This window comes from Heterocephalus glaber, unplaced genomic scaffold, assembly GCF_053883595.1.
Source record: "Heterocephalus glaber isolate CG9 unplaced genomic scaffold, H.glaber_assembly_v1.0 deba00001461, whole genome shotgun sequence".
NCBI classification, from domain to species: Eukaryota; Metazoa; Chordata; class Mammalia; order Rodentia; family Bathyergidae; genus Heterocephalus; species Heterocephalus glaber.
This window is the reverse complement of record NW_028258308.1, coordinates 44,187,523-44,203,304: the sequence shown is the minus strand read 5'-3', so window position 1 is coordinate 44,203,304 and position 15,782 is coordinate 44,187,523. Positions and strand designations below refer to the sequence as shown.

General features: G+C 37.0%; 1 protein-coding gene and 1 pseudogene across 3 annotated transcripts in view; one reads left to right on the top strand and one right to left on the bottom strand.

The window, feature by feature from the left end:
- Kat6a (lysine acetyltransferase 6A) overlaps positions 1–15,782 on the top strand; it is a 141,465-nt gene that overhangs the window by 13,460 nt on the left and 112,223 nt on the right. The window lies entirely within an intron of this gene.
- Positions 2,403–2,485, bottom strand: LOC147826813 (U2 spliceosomal RNA; annotated as a pseudogene).

Genomic DNA, 15,782 nt, shown 5'->3' with positions numbered 1-15,782 from the left:
TCTTTAGCAGTGGGTTCCAGGTGTAAGGGGTGTGTGTGTGTGTGTTTTAAAGAATGTGTAACATGCGGCCAACTACTTTCCCTTCCTGCTCTTATATAGGACTGCTTTTCATTTTGGAGAAAATTGTACAACCATGTGGTAGGGTGCCACTCACAGATTCCTGACCCTCAATCTCAGCTCTACCCTCTGCATGAGGAGGTATCTCTCTATATCTCTATATCTCCCTGAATCAATGCACTATTTCCTCCAACCTGTTTATCTTTTTCACTTTCTTTCTTTCTTTTTTTTTGGTACCAGGGACTTCCACACCCTTCATAGAGTGGAATCTATCTGTCCGAGTGTATCATTCAATTTATACTCTTCTCATGCTGACCTTAGTGTATCTGTGCTTAAGTTTACCCCCTTGCTGCCTTCTCAACAGAAGGAAAGAGTAGGATCCCACACGTAAACACAGATAAGCCTTTGATATTTCCCTGCCTCAAGGACCTTGTTCCATCAGGAATGTTCATCGTCTTTCTACTCTGCCATCTTTCTCTTTCATTTCTTAGCCCTGAGCATATAGAAGTCCTTTTTATCAGAGAAAGAATCCCCCCCCCCCAAAAAAAAATCCCTCTCTTCTGATCCTTCTTTCTAAAGCCCATCAATTTCATGTTTGAGCTTCTTGAAAAAAGGCTATATTGTATTTACTCCAGATCTGCTGCAGTCTGGCTTTTGGCCCTAGAATACAATTTGAAACTGCTCTTGTGGGCAGTTTTTCAGTCTTATTTTACCTGGCCTCTCAGCAGCATTTTGTACTTGTTGACTTTTCTCCTTTGACTTTCCTAAGAATTCTCTCCCTTCTCCTTTCATCTTTATGGTAATTCCTTTTCAGTGTGTTGGCATTTTATCTTTTGCCTGTACTTTATATGCTAAAATCTTCCTTAAGGTTCTATTCTTCACCAATTTTTTTACAGCTTTCATCTTCCTGAGTTATCTCTAGACCTCTCTTCTCTAAACTGTTAATTCTGATGTCACAATTCCAGACCTCACTGTTGAGTTCTGAACTTCTATATCCCACTGCATATGTGTAGTACCTTATTTCCATCACTTCACATTCATGATGAACTAGGTGGAATTTGACACTTCGCTGAAACTTCTTCTGCTGCTTTCTTCCTGTAGTAAGAGGCATTGCCATTGACTAATGCTTAAAAAAGAAATTGGCCTTATTTTCCACACCTTACTTGTATGTCTTTTGGATTTACTTCTGGTCTGCCCCCAATCTTCTTTCTCAACACTTTTTAAGCATCTCAGTTAATTAACCTCATTTCCATTCCAGCTACTGCTCTCTTAGAGTAGGTCCTTGGCCTTGCTCTCTTGATCTACCTTAGCAGTTTTCTCTCTTCCAGTGTCATCTCTCTCCAGTCCAGATTATTGCCAAGAATGATCATATTAGAAGTGATTAAGAACATAGGCTCAAGGATCAGACCACCTGAATTTGTATGCCATGTTTATACTGCTTGCTTTATGACTTTAGATAATTTGCTTAATCCTTCTTTGCCACATTTTCTTCTACAAAATAGGGTTGATACAGTGCTTATCTCATAACAAAGTTGTGAGGATTTGATGAGTTAATATACATCAGCACTGTCTAATACAACTTTGTGCAATGATAGAAATGCAGTGGTACCTCGGTTCAAAAACATGATTCTTTCCATGATTCTGGTCACAAACCAAGAGGGACAAGAACCGAATCAAATTCCGTGATTAGGTTCAATGTTGACCTTATGGGAAAATTTGATTTGGTTATTGTCCAGTTCAGTTTGTAACCAGAATTGTGAAGCGAATTGAGTTTGTGAACCAAAGAACCACTGTATCCTGTATCAGTGAACACCTTTATGGTAGCCATATCCAAAATGTAGCTATTGAGCTCTTGAGACGTGGTTATTTGACTGAAGAATTGCACTTTTAGTTTCAATTGTAATTCAATTGAAGTAACCACATATGGCCAGTAGGTACTATACTAGACAGTATAGATTGTATAAAATTGTATAAAATCCTTAGAATAGTGAAAAAGTTAAATAAATAATAAATATTAGATATTATTGCTGTCTTTCTAAAATTAAGCTTACTCCTCTGCTTAACATCTTTCAGTGCCAAATTCTGTGGTGTAGTATATATGATTTGTGGCCTTCTCTCTCAGTTGCTCCAGACTTATGCTACTTCTTCATGTACCATCTGTGTACTGGCAGTAGTATGCCCTGGAAACTTGCTTGAAATGCAAATTTTGTTTTTGTTTTGTTTTGATACAGTCTCCCTGTGTAGTCCAGGCTGGTCTTGAACTCACTTTGTAGCCCAAGCTGGCCTCGAGCTTGAGATCCTGCCTCAGCCTCCCCAGAGGTAGGATTACTAGTGTACCACCATGTTAGGGCTGAAACAAAAATTCTTTTTTTTTTTCCTTGAAATACAAGTTCTTCACTTGATCTTAGCCAAAAGGCCGAGAAGCAATTAAAATATAAATTCTTGAGCCAGAGTTCCAGCCTACTGATTCAGAAGCTAGGGTTGGACCCTTGCAGGCTATGTGTTAATGAGGATTCCGATACACCCTAAAGTTTGAGGACTATTTTGCTCTATATCAGACAAACTCCTTGCAGTTCTTTAGATTTATCTTTGTATTTTTCTTCTATCTGGAATGATCATCACTTCTCTCTTTTTTTATTGGCTATTTTTTTTTGTACTGGGGGTCGAACTCTGGACCTTGGCGCTTGTGAGGCAGGTGGTAGAACCACTGAGCTAAATTGCCAGCCATTTATTGGCTATTTTTGAACCTTGCAGAGTTACATTAGTCATGTCCTTGTGTTCCAGTCTCTCACTGTCATTCAACCTGCTCTGTTAGCTCTCTTCATGCCCCTGGTAGCCTGTACACACCTCCATCATGGCCCTTTTTGCATTGTTTTTAGCCTATTCCTATTAATGAATTTAGGATCTTATTTTTTATCTCTGTATCCACATCTCTAGCACAGTGTCTGGTTGCTTTGCAGATATTTATTGAACACCTCCCAGGTGCCAGAACAATAATTTTGTCCTGGGTAAAGGAGCTACAGTCTTTGTGATTAACACATGGACTGATACAGTGCTCTGATGGGCTGCAACTGTATTGTGGAAACTGGGGTGGGGAGGGTCAGAGAAGTCTTAGAGGAAATCATGTGTGAGAGGTTAGTGAAATGGGGAAGTAGATGGGTATGGTGGGAAAGAGTGGTTCCTGCAGAGGGAACAGCATGTACAAAGGCTTAGAAGCAAAACAGTGTAGGCACATAGTAAATGTATAATGGGATATAAATTTTTAAAAAATTGTACATCTAACTTGTAGATCTATTTTCACTTTCCCCATCAAACACTGCATTTAATATTCTTTGTATTTTTAAAGTAGGTTTTATACTTGACATCACACTTCCCTTGAGTTGATGGTTGAGATGTGATAGGGTAACCTTCAAGCCAGCAGGATACATTTACTTTACTTTTTAAAGCAGAAAAAAGACTAGTTTTATCTGAAAATTATTCATCAGGGCAAAGAACACATTTTCTCATTGCATAAGACTAGACCAAGATTTGAAACAAACATCTTTATACTTCAAATACTGAGAAAGGATGTCACTTAAGACTTATGGACAACCAGCGTACCAGCCACAACTGCTGTCACTCTGTAGCCCCAGTCAAGTGTTGCTGCTACTGTTTCTCTCATTAACCCTCCTGCAAGAGTAAAAAGGCATTGGTTAATGTTTAGTGCAAGTGCTAACTATTAGTTTGCTGTTAAATACCAGCTTTTGGGAGTTTGGGTCATTATATATAATGTTCAGTAAAAACTTACCTTTTACTTTCCTTGAATGCTTTATATGTGTTTTATACACTTTATCTGTGAACTTTGAAAAAAGATGATATAAATCTAGTTTTGTGCTGATGACATCAGCTAAGTAGAACAAACCTGGAGGAGAATGAAGAGGGGAAGTAAAATAATTTCCCCTAAAACTTCATGTGGGTGGTAATGTCATGTTTTTGAAGTATTTTAAATTATAAAGAATTTTTCTTTCACATGTATTTCATTTTGCTATAATAATTCTATAATAAGGTAGGTGTTATGGTTTGTATCTAGATGTGCCCCCAAAGCCTTGTGCTCTCGTAGGTGGGGCTTCTGGAAGGTGATTGGATCATGGGGGCATGATACTCAGCAGTGGATTAGTTCACTGATGAGATTATAGCTAAATGTGATCTGGGAGGTGAAGCCTGGTTGGAGGAGGTGGGTCACTGGGGGTGTGGCTGGGAAAGGGTCTGTCTCCCTCTTCCTCTGATCACTCTCTGCTTCTTGTCTGCCCTCCCATAAGCAAGCCTTCTCTGCCATGCCATCTTGTGTTGAGTTCAGCATACTATGGACTGAAACCTCTGCAAACTGTGAGCCAAAGTAAACTACTTTACTTTCGGGTATCAGGCATTGTGTCTCAGTGATGAGAAAGTAACTAAGACAGTAGATAAAACCAGATGCTGTGATGACCAAGTTTTACTTACACAAAATTAAACAGTTAAGGGAGTAAGTGGATCTAGAGCAGGTCCTTCAAATCTAATACTTCTTCAGCCATATCAAGCTGCCTCTTGAAAATGACTGTAGTTTATGAAAATGACAAGCATCTAAAAGGTCGAGTGTTTCTTTAGTGTTTGTTACATATATCTGTTAAACTATTTATCAAATCATATGTGTTATTTATGTATGCAGCTCCTGGCACTTTATCAGATGATCAGAACATGTTTTTCAAATTGAAACTGTCAGGTTTAAATTTCTAATGATAAAAATTAAATTGATTTTTAAAAAAAATATCGCTTAACTCTTAATAAATTAGAAGCTGAACAGTAAATCCCCTTAACATTTATAAGTTTCTACAGGTTAAAGGGAAAAAGGGCTTCAGATGTTTTCTAGTGATGTTTGATACCTTAGTTGAAAGTACCATTTGTTGCTTCTTCAAGGTAGTGTTTCTTGTTAAAAGTTGTTAGCTTTTAAAAGTTAAAGATATTCTTAATAGGTAATGCATTAATCAGTATATGAAATTCTAAAGAATATTCCATGAAGAATACTGGTCTAACTCCTGTCCCTAGCTGCCTGGTTTTCCTGGGAGGTAGCTAGTGAGTTTGTTTTGTACCTTTTATATAAGAATATTCCAGATTGGTACATAAAGCTTAGTGATATTGTACCGTAATTTATGTAACTAATTCCATGTTAATGAATGTTTACAAAACTTTTATGTTTACAGACAGTGCTGCAAGAAACTAAATTTGTATATCATTTCACTTATAAGTCCCCAGAAGTAGAGCTACTTAGTAAATGTCCTTGTAATTTTGATAATTCTGAGTATCCAAAGAAATTCCTCAGTAATAGGTGTGAGTACCTGTTTGCCTATATAGCCTTTGTCACACAGTGTCAACTTTTTCATCTTGGACAATTTTATCTACCCTTTTCCTTTTTTTAGTGGTAGTAGGAATTGAACCCAGGGCCTTCACACTGAGTTACATCTCTAACCCTTTTTATTTTAAGTCAGGGTCTTGCTATGTTCCTTAGGCAGGACTCCAATTTGCTATCCTCCTGCCTCAGTCTTCAGAATGCTGGGATTATAGGCATGTATTCCCATGCCCTGCTTATCATTGTGCATTTTTCATTTCATTCTTTTAGTCTCATTGGAGTTCATTCTTCTGGCCAACTGACCAGACAGCTCCTGATCTGTATTTCTACTACTAGACTTTTTTTATGATTATTTAATATGAAGTTCTTGCCATCAGAAATTTGCTGTGTGGTTTTAGCTGTTAGTCATTGTAGAAATATTTGTCTTTTTTCCAATCAGAAATTTGCTAGGTTTTTCTTCTTTAAACTGTAATGTTGCTATAGAAATACCTGAGTCATTTTTCTGGGTTCCATGTAAGCAGTGACCTATGCTGATAAGTTTTTTTTTTTTTTTTTTGGTACCGGGGATCAAACTCGGGACCTTGCACTTGCGAGGCAGGCGGCTGAAACACTGAGCTAAAACCCTGGCCCACTGATAGGTTTTTGTCTTGTAGGAGCCCTTACCCACTGGAATTAAAGTCTGGGCCTGTTGCTGTTCTACTGATGTCACGGAAATCCTGTTTAATAGATGCTTCAGTGTGACTTGTCAGTCCTTTAGAGTAGACTTTATGTAACCCTTGTATTTGAAAATCTGTATAATTTTGAACAGGTACTACACTTACTTCACAGTCACCCTTTGAAGAAGGGTGCAATAAAGGCTCATAGAGGTCAAGTGGTTTTCCCAAAGTTACTTTATAGCCTGTTAGATTGTAGAGGCTAGTGGAGTGGACAGGAGGGGAAAAAAATTGCAAATTCAGAGTTTAGATAGACTGAAATTCTATTAAATTAGTGCAGTAGTTTAAATGTGGAATAATTATAACACTAATTCTGATTAGGGTTATATACTTACTTGATTTTTTAAAAAATTATATAATTCTCCATGCGCTTTAGTTCATTTTCTGTAAAAGAGGGATAGTAATAGTACTTAAAAGTACCAAATTCATAAAGTAACTACCTTTTTAAAGATTGTTTTTAGCCTGAGCAGTTCATAGCTCTAGAGGTTTTTTTAGCCTTCACTTTCAAAAATAAATAGCAGGAAGTAGAACTCACTTTCCTTTTCTTTCTCCACTAAAACAAAACAAAAAGTCAGGTTATTGACCCACAAAATTTTGCTGTCACATTTTGAAGACTATAGTATTTGAAATTTTCATGAACAAACATAAATTTGTACAAGATAAAGAAATAAATATCCACATAGTTTAAAAAAGCATTTACATATGCCATAATTATTTAAATTGGGATGGATATTCTGTGGTCATATTCCTTTGGTAAAGGCAAACTGCTTGAACAATTCTCCTTTGCCCCCAATTTGGCCAGATTTTTTTAGTATTTGGAAGGTACATTGTCTCTCTGTCTCCCAAATAAAAACAAAAACTTCATAGACAAAAGCAAACAGAATGTTGCCTTTATTAAAGTTGTCAAAATAGGTCTCTATTTTGTTTTATAAAGCTATTTTGCTTTATAAAGTAAGGATGAAGTCATAGAACTCTTTTTCCTGGATGCAAAGTGCCCTGGCTCATATTAGGAATCAAATTAATGAATTTGATGTAATTAAACATCATGTGTAGCACTGTTGTTCAAATTGTTATTTGGGGATCTTGTTAAAATTCAATTTTAAGCCTTTGATGAGGCCTGAAGTTTTGCATTTATAACAAGCTGTTAAGTATTTCACTGTTGCAGAAAACAAATGCACGATAAATTTTTACATGTCTGAATCTCTTTTTTACACTTGAGCAATTATCTTTTTTTGGGGAAAGGTACTGGATATTGAACCCAGGGCCTTCTCACTGAGTTATATCTTTAACCCTTTAAAAATTTTTTTTTCTTTTTAGATCTTGTTTCATTAAGTCACTGACTTGACTAGGCTGCGCCTAAACTTGTGATTCTTTTGCTTCATCCTCCCAGAGTACTGGGATTACAGGCTTTTGACCAGTTATCTTAAATCCTGTGCTTATTTTCAGACATTCATACAATTAATCATATGCCTATTTTTAGATGTTTTCTCAATAGATTTCTGTTGAATGTTTGTGTCCTAAGCAAGCACCATACTAGGCAGTAGGGTTATAGCAGGGGTGCTGGGTATAGATACGTTTTTAGTTACTTGAAGACTACAGGAGAAATAACAATAAGGTATGTTTAAATGATATAGGAAAATCCAGGGAGTGCTCAGAAACGTAAGTACAAAAATTGCTTTTACAGGTTTTTGAAGATACCTAACCTATTTTGTATATTAGCATCTAGGTACAGATAAAGCTTTGACTGAATAGATCACCAGTCTAAAAACAGTTGTTAGCAAGCTTTTTTTTTAATAAATGAAGGACCAGATAGTAAATAATTTTGAGTTTTGGGGCCATATAATCTCTGACTTAACTGTGCTTCACGAAGCAGCCATAGCGAACTGTGAATGATTTAGTCTATATTCCAGTGAGATTTATAAAATGAGTGATGGCTAGATTTGGCCTACCTTCTGTTTGGCAGAATAACAGGGTTTTGTACTCAGTTGTAAGATATGTTTAATATAATTTAAAATAAAGTAAGCAGTAGTTACTTAAAAAATTAAGGTGACTACCTCTATAATAACATTACTGATTCATTTACTTTTGAATATGCTATCCTGGAAAGTGAATTGTTTATGTACTTAGGAATACTCCTGAGGATATATGCTACTGGGAAGAAAATGGTTAACATCTACTACTCTAGAATTTTAGTTAGCTCCCCTAAAAACTGTTAGAACACATATCTGTTTTCCCCTTTTATTAGATGGGAGAAAGAGGCTATGATAGAGTTAGAAAATCTCCATATGGGTATGCAATGAAACATTTCTGTAAATTGCTTTTTCTAGACAATAGTGAAAAAAATACAAACTTCCCAGCTATCCCTAGGTACTCAATCAGTTACCATTATTTGGGACTGGGAACACAATTGGGGCTGTGGATTTGTTTTCTGTTTTACTGCATAACTCATTTTGTGTGAATTTTGTTTAAGTATTTTACCTCTCTGCCCTTATTTTCTGCATAAGATAGTGATTTTCCACATAGTTTTAGGAATCCTAAGAACATTGGATACCACGCAGCATAGCAGTGGTAAATAGTAAGCCCTCCGTGGATGTTACTTTCTTCTTTTCTGACCAGCCCAGAGAGCAGTTTATTAATGTACTGAAGGAGACTGAGGAAACGACCTTTCCTAGCACATAAAATCTTAAAATTTTCCTAAAGGTATAAACAAAATAAAACAGAAACACTTTAAAAAATAATATTCAGGGCTGGGGATTTAGCTCAGTGGTGCTGCCACTTGCCTCACAAACACAAGGTCCTGAGTTGGATCCCCGGTACCAAAAAAAAATATGCAAAGAAAGGTAAAGATTATCTCAAATAGGTAAAAATTGATCAGTTATAAAACACCTAGGTCTTCTTAAAACTCAAAGGCTTAATAAAAATAATCTAAAAGATGAGAAGGTTTTTCCTCTATAAATGTTCCCTAAATGTTTACATATTGTCTTCATGTGGCTTTCAACTTCATCCCTGGCCCTTTTTAATTTTTTATTTTGAGACAGGATCTCTCTAAATTGCTGTGTTGCCCAGGTTAGGCTCAAACTTTTGATTCGCCTGCCACAGGCTCCTGGAGGTGCAGGGATTATAGGCATGTGCCACTATGCCTATCTGAAAAGGAGATTCTCTTAACTTCCATTGATTAACAAGATGTTACTGCCTTTTGATTAGGAATTTCTTTATCCTGAAGCTAAATACATCTGTTTGAGTTTAAGCACCTCATAGCTTGCTGTACATATTTTTTTAAAATTAATTTTATTGGTACATTTTAGGTATACAATATAATGACACATTCATCATTGGAAATTTACACCTTTACATAATCTCTCTTGGTTCTTATTTTTCCCCCTTCCCCTGGCCTCCCTTCAACCCCTCCATCCCTCCCTATTTACAAAGATTTTGTTTCCATTTTTCCATTTTCTCATAATAATTCCATTCCCTTCTTTCCTTTCCCCTACCCCTCCCTCTTCCCCTTCCCCTTTACCCCTTTTCTTCCTATTTCACATTATCTATTATACCTTTTAGTCCTTATTTACACTTTCAGTTTCTCACACTAGAGAAACTATTCGGTATTTACGCTTGTGTGTCCTGTTTATTTCACTTAAGAGTATCACCTCAATGTGCATCCATTTAGCTATAAATGTCTCTAATTTCTCATTTTGTATGGCTGAGTAGTACTCCATTTTATTTTAAAAAACCCACATTTTCTTTGTCAAGTTTCCAGTTGATGAGCAATTGGGCTGTTTTCAAGCTTTAGCTATTACAGACTGCTGCTATGAACATGGGTGCACATATGTCACTGTGGTATTATTCTTTTAATTCTTTGGGGAAGATCCCCAGCAGGGGAATAGCTGGGTCAAATGGGACTTCCAGTGTGAGTTCTTTGAGGTACCTCCATACTGATTTCCACGGTGGTTGCACCATTCTACACTCCTACCAGCAGTGGGGCAGGGTTCCTCTTTCCCAACAGCCCCACCAGCATTTCTGATTGGTTGATTTCATGATAGCAGCCATTCTTTGTGGGGTGAGGTGGAATCTCAGTGTGGTTTTCATTTGCATCTCTCCAGTGACCAGTGATGTTGGACATTTTTTCATGTGTTTATTTGCTATTTCTACTTCTTTGTGTGAGAAATGTCTGTTCATTTCAGATGCCCATTTTTGGATTGGGTCTTTAAATTTGGGAGGTCTGAATTTTTAAAGTTCTTTATATGAGATAGTAGACCTTTGTCTGAGGAGCAGCAGGTGAAATTTTTTCCCACATTGTGGGTTGTCTCTTCACACTGTTGGTGGTTTCTTCTTGCTGTGCAGAAGCTTTTTGATAAGAAGAGGTCTCACTTGTTGATTGTTTGTGCTAGTTCACAGGCAACTGAGGTTTTGTTCATAAAATCTTTTCCTACACCAATGTCTTCAAGAGTTCTACCTAACCTCTGTTAAAACTGGTTCAGTGTTTCTATTTTAATATTTCGATCTTTAATCCATTTTGATTATAGTTTAGTGCATGGCGAGAGATATAGATCTAGTTTTAATCTTTGGCAAGTTGAAACCCAATTTTTCCAGCACCATTTATTAAAGAGGCTATCTTTCCTCCAGTGGAGGTGTTTGGCTCCTTCATCAAAGATGAGATGGCTGAGTGTGTCTGGAGTTGTTTCTGCATCTTCTAATCTGTTCCACTGGTCCTCAGGTCTGTTTCTTTGCCAGTACCATGCTGTTTTTGTCACAGTAGCTTTGTAGTATAGTTGCAGGTTGGGGATTGTGATACCCCCTGCCATGTCTCTGTTACCTAGAATTGCTTTTGCTATTCTGGGTCTGTTCTTGTTCCAAGTGAATTTTTCGATTGTTTTCTCAAGTTCCATGAAGTATGGTGGTGGGATTTCAATTGGGATTGCATTGAATCTATATAGCAGTTTTGGAAGTGTGGCCATTTTCACTATGTTGATTCTTCCTACCCAGGAGCAAGGAATGTCTTTCCAATTTCTGATATCATCCTCAATCTCTCTTTTCAGAGTGCTATAGTTTTCAGAAAAGAGGTCTTTGATTTCTTTCATTAGCTTGATTCCTAGATATTTCAGCTTTTGGATGCTATTGTGAAAGGAATTATTTGCCCTATTTCTCTCTCAGTCTATTGTTCTTGTACAGGAAAGCTATTGATTTTTGTATGTTGACCTAGTATCCAGCTACTTAACTGAATTTGGTTATTAAGTGTAGAAGACTTTTGGTGGAGTTCTTCGGGTCTTCTATATAAAGTATCATGTCATCTGCAAATAATGACATTTTGACTTCTTTGTTTCCTATCTTTATTTCTTTTATTTCTTTCTTTTGTCTAATTGCTGTGGCTAATGTTTGCAAGACTGTATTGAACAGGAGTGGTGATAGTGGACATCCTTGTCTTGTTCCTGATTTTAGTGTGAAGGATTTCAGTTTTTGACCATTTAGTATGATATTGGCTGTTGGTTTTTCATAGATGGCTTTTATCAGATTGAGGTAGAGACCATCTGTTCTAATTTTTTGTAGGGTTTTTATCATAAATGCGTGTTGGATTTTGTCAAATGTTTTTTCTGCATCTATTGAGACAATCATAATGGTTTTTGTCCTTGGCTCTATTAATATAGTGTATTACATTTATTGATTTGTGTATGTTGAACCATCCCTGCATCCTTGGGATGAATCCCACTTGGTCAGGGTGTATGATCTTGATGATCTTCTGCATTCTATTTGCCAGTATCTTATTAAGGATTTTTGCATGTATGTTCATTAGTGAGATTGGCCTATAGTTCTCTTTTTCAGTTGGGTCTTTCTGTGCTTTGGGGATCAAGGTGATGCTTGCTTCTAGGAATGAATTTGGGAGTATTGCTTCCCTTTCAATTTCATTAAAGAGTTTAAACAGTAGTGGCAGTAGTTCCTCTCTAAATGTCTTGTAGAATTCAGCAGTGAAGCCATCAGGACCTGGGCTTTTCTTAGTTGGTGAGTTTTTAATTACGTTTTCAATTTCATTGGTTGATATTGGGTTGTTTAGAATTTTTAGGTCATCTTCATTCAACTTTGGTAATTCATACATATTTAGGAATCTGTCCTTTTCTTCTGTGTTTGCCATCTTTTTGGCATATAGGTTCTTGAAGTAGGTATTGATGATCCTGTGGATTTCTGCTAGGTCTGTTGTAATTTCATCCTTTTTATTTCTAATTGCATGAATTTGGGCCTTTTCTTTCCTTTTTCCGATAAAGTTGCCTAAGGGTTTGTCAATTTTGTTTATTCTTTCGAAGAACCAACTCTGCTTCATTGATTTTTTTTTTTTGTATCATTCTCTTAGTCTCCATTGAATTGATTTCTGCTCTGATCTTTATAATTTCCTCCCTTGTATGAGCTTTGGGTTTGTTCTGGTCTTCTTTTTCTTGAAGCTTAGAGGTTCACATTAAGTTGTTTAATTGGGCTCGCTCTATTATCCTAATATGAGTATTCACTGCTATGAATTCCCCTCATAAGACTGCTTTCATTGTGTCCCATAGATACTGATATGTTGTATTGGCATTGTCATTCAATTGTAGGAACTGTGATTTCTTCTTGAATTTCCTCTGACCCATTGGTTATTCAGAAGTGTGTTGTTGAATTTCCATGTGTTTATGAGATTCTTGTGGTTTCTTTTGTTATTGATCTCCAAGTTCATTGCACTATGGTCTGATAATATACAGGGGAATAACTTCAATTCCTTGGCACTTAAACATGTTCTATGCGTGAGTATGTGGTCTATTTTGGAGAACAACCCGTTTGCAGCTTCAAAGAACGTGTATTCTGATTTGGTGGGGTGGAACACTCTTGATTTTGGTGGGGTGGAACACTCTGTAAACATCTGTTAAGTTCAGTTGTTCAAGAGTTCGATTGAGTTCTAGTATTTTGTTGTTTATTTTTTGTCTAGTTGATCTATCTATTTGTGACAGTGGGGTATTGAGGTCCCCTCCTTCTATTGTATTAATGCTTACATGATTTTTCATGTCTGTTAGTATTTGTTTTATATAGTTGAGTGCACTAGTGTTTGGTGCATATATGTTTATGATTGTCATCTCTTCCTCTTGGATTGTTCCCTTTAAAAGGATATAGTGTCCTTCTTTGTCTCTCTTAATCAGTGTTCGTTTGAAATCCACTTGGTCAGCAAAGAGGATAGCTACTCCTGTCACATGGAGTATTGTTTTCCACCCTTTAACTTTCAGTCTATTAATTTCTTTTTGAATGAAGTCTGTTTCTTGTACACAGCATACTGTTGGTTCTTGCTTCTTGACCCATTCTGCCAGTCTATTTCTTTTGATTGGTGAATTGAGACCATTAACATTGATGGTTATAACTGCAACCTATTGACTTACCATTGTCATGACTTTTTCTTTTTGTTGGATTCTCCCCCTTTGCGGTTAATTTCTTGTCATGCCTGATGGATTCATTCTGCTACAATTCCTGGGGTTGTGATTCTTGTTGTCTTTTCCTATGATATTGTCTAATACTTTTTGGAGTGCTGGTTTGGTGTTCATGAAGTTCCTAAGGTGCTCTTTGTCAGGAAAGTATCTTATTTCTCCATCAATTTTGAGATAGTTTTGCCGGGTACATCAATCTGGGTTGGAGGCTGTTGTCCTTTAGAGCTTGAAATATGTCAGTCCATGCTCTTCTTGCTTTGAAGGTTTGCATTGAGAAGTCTGCTGTTATTCTGATGGGCTTTCCTTTGTATGTGATTTGTTTCTTTTCTCTAACTGCTTATAGAACTTTGTTCTTCTGTTGAGTTTCGGGAATCTCAACAATTATAATGCATATGTGTAGATTTTTTTTGATCAAGGCTATTTGGTGTCCTATATGCCTCACTTATCTGTATGTCAAGTTCTTTTCCCTTGCTTGGGAAGTTTTCTGCCATTACTTCTGTGAAGAGTTTTTTTATGTCGTCTGCCCTCTCTCCTGTTTCTTCTTTGACTCCAGTCAGTCTTATGTTATTCTTCTTTGCATCGTCTAGCAGCTGCTGGATTGATTTCTTGTGTTCCCTTATAATTTTGACGCAATTTTTCTTTTCCTGGTCATTAATTGCAATCTTATCTTGTATATCTGAATTTTTGTCCTCACTTTGTCTCATTGTGCTGCGTAAACTTTCAGTGGAATTTTTAATCTCCTGGAAATCTGTTTGTATCTGTGTTATGGATTCTATTTGTTTCTCATGTTGGCATCATGTTCCTCAGCTCCTCTATTTTTTTATATGTGTCCTCTCTAGACTTATTAATCATGTCTTGCACTGTGGGCGCAATCTCTGCTGTTATCTGAGAAATTATTTCTGATTTCATTTTTTTCCATATCTTTTGTTTCCAGTTCAGGGAGTCCAGGTGGTTGAGTATCAGATTGTTCTATCTCATTTCCCTTTGGGGTTGCTTTAGGTGATCTGGGAGTCTGGTTTTGAGACTTATTTATGTGTCTTCTCATTTCCGTAGGGCTAGGTGGCATTGAGGGGGAATGCATGCTGCTGGTACCCGTGTGGCTCACCTCCTCTGCGCTGGGGGCAGCTCTGCTCCTAGGCCTGGTCTACATATTTTGAACACATGGTGAATGTTAAATAATTTGCTGACCTTAACAGAGATGGAAAGTATTCATGATCTTTGTAAATTAAATAATTTTGATTTCTTTAGTATTGTCATTAGGAGTAATTTTTTGTGACATTTTTTAACTCTGTAGTAAACTTAGATTTTTTTATACAGGTTAGAATTGATAATATTGCTAGTCTTATAGGGGAATGAAAACTTTCTTCTTTTGAAGGTTACATAGTTGTTATTACTGTGAATTTAATAGATTAAGTGGAGAGAAACATTTTAGGTAAGTGCATATACATGGGAGTTCCACGAAACATGAGACTTGGAGAAAGGTCACGTTGAAGAATGAGGTATAGAAATCTTGAGCTATAGAAAGGGAAAGGGCCCAGGGTTGCTTGTGATAGGTGAGGAGAGGTGATTGCAGGCAAGCCACTATGTGAGGGGAAGGGAGAAATGTGAGGTCCAGGGAGTAAATGCACAGTGAACAAAGGCTGTCCTGGTTTGGAGAGAGATGAAAGTTCTCTCAGATTATAGCAGTGACCTGAAAGCAGCCTTCTTTTTCTTAGGGATACCTTAATGTAGATTTTCTTTAGAGATGTAAATGTGTTTTGAGAAAGGATAGCTTCTCAGGACTACTTTGGTGTCTGCAGTTTCTAAAAATAATCAGCTCAAAAATATGCCAGAGAAGTCTATTTTGAAGTGGTACTTTGTGCATTCCTACAGTCACATTTTGGAGTAGTGTGTTGTGGGCCCTAGCAGGGTCTGAGCTGCATTAGTAGAAGAGAAAGGTGCCATTGAGTACCAATAGCAGTAACATGGTGTCATTTCAGTTGAACTGGTTAAGTCATGCTTCCCAAATCTATCTCCAGTTTCCTTAGTTCAGGACCATATCTTTTCCTTTTTGAGTTAGTGTAATTGTCTTTCAAGATAGCCTGCCTGACTACCTGTCTTCCTTCCCTCGTTTCCCACCTTCCCACCTTCCCACCGTTCTTCCTTCCCTCCCTTGTTTCCTTCCAAAAATATAATGATAACCCAGCATGTAGTAGGACTGTGTTAGGGATTCAGCAGTGA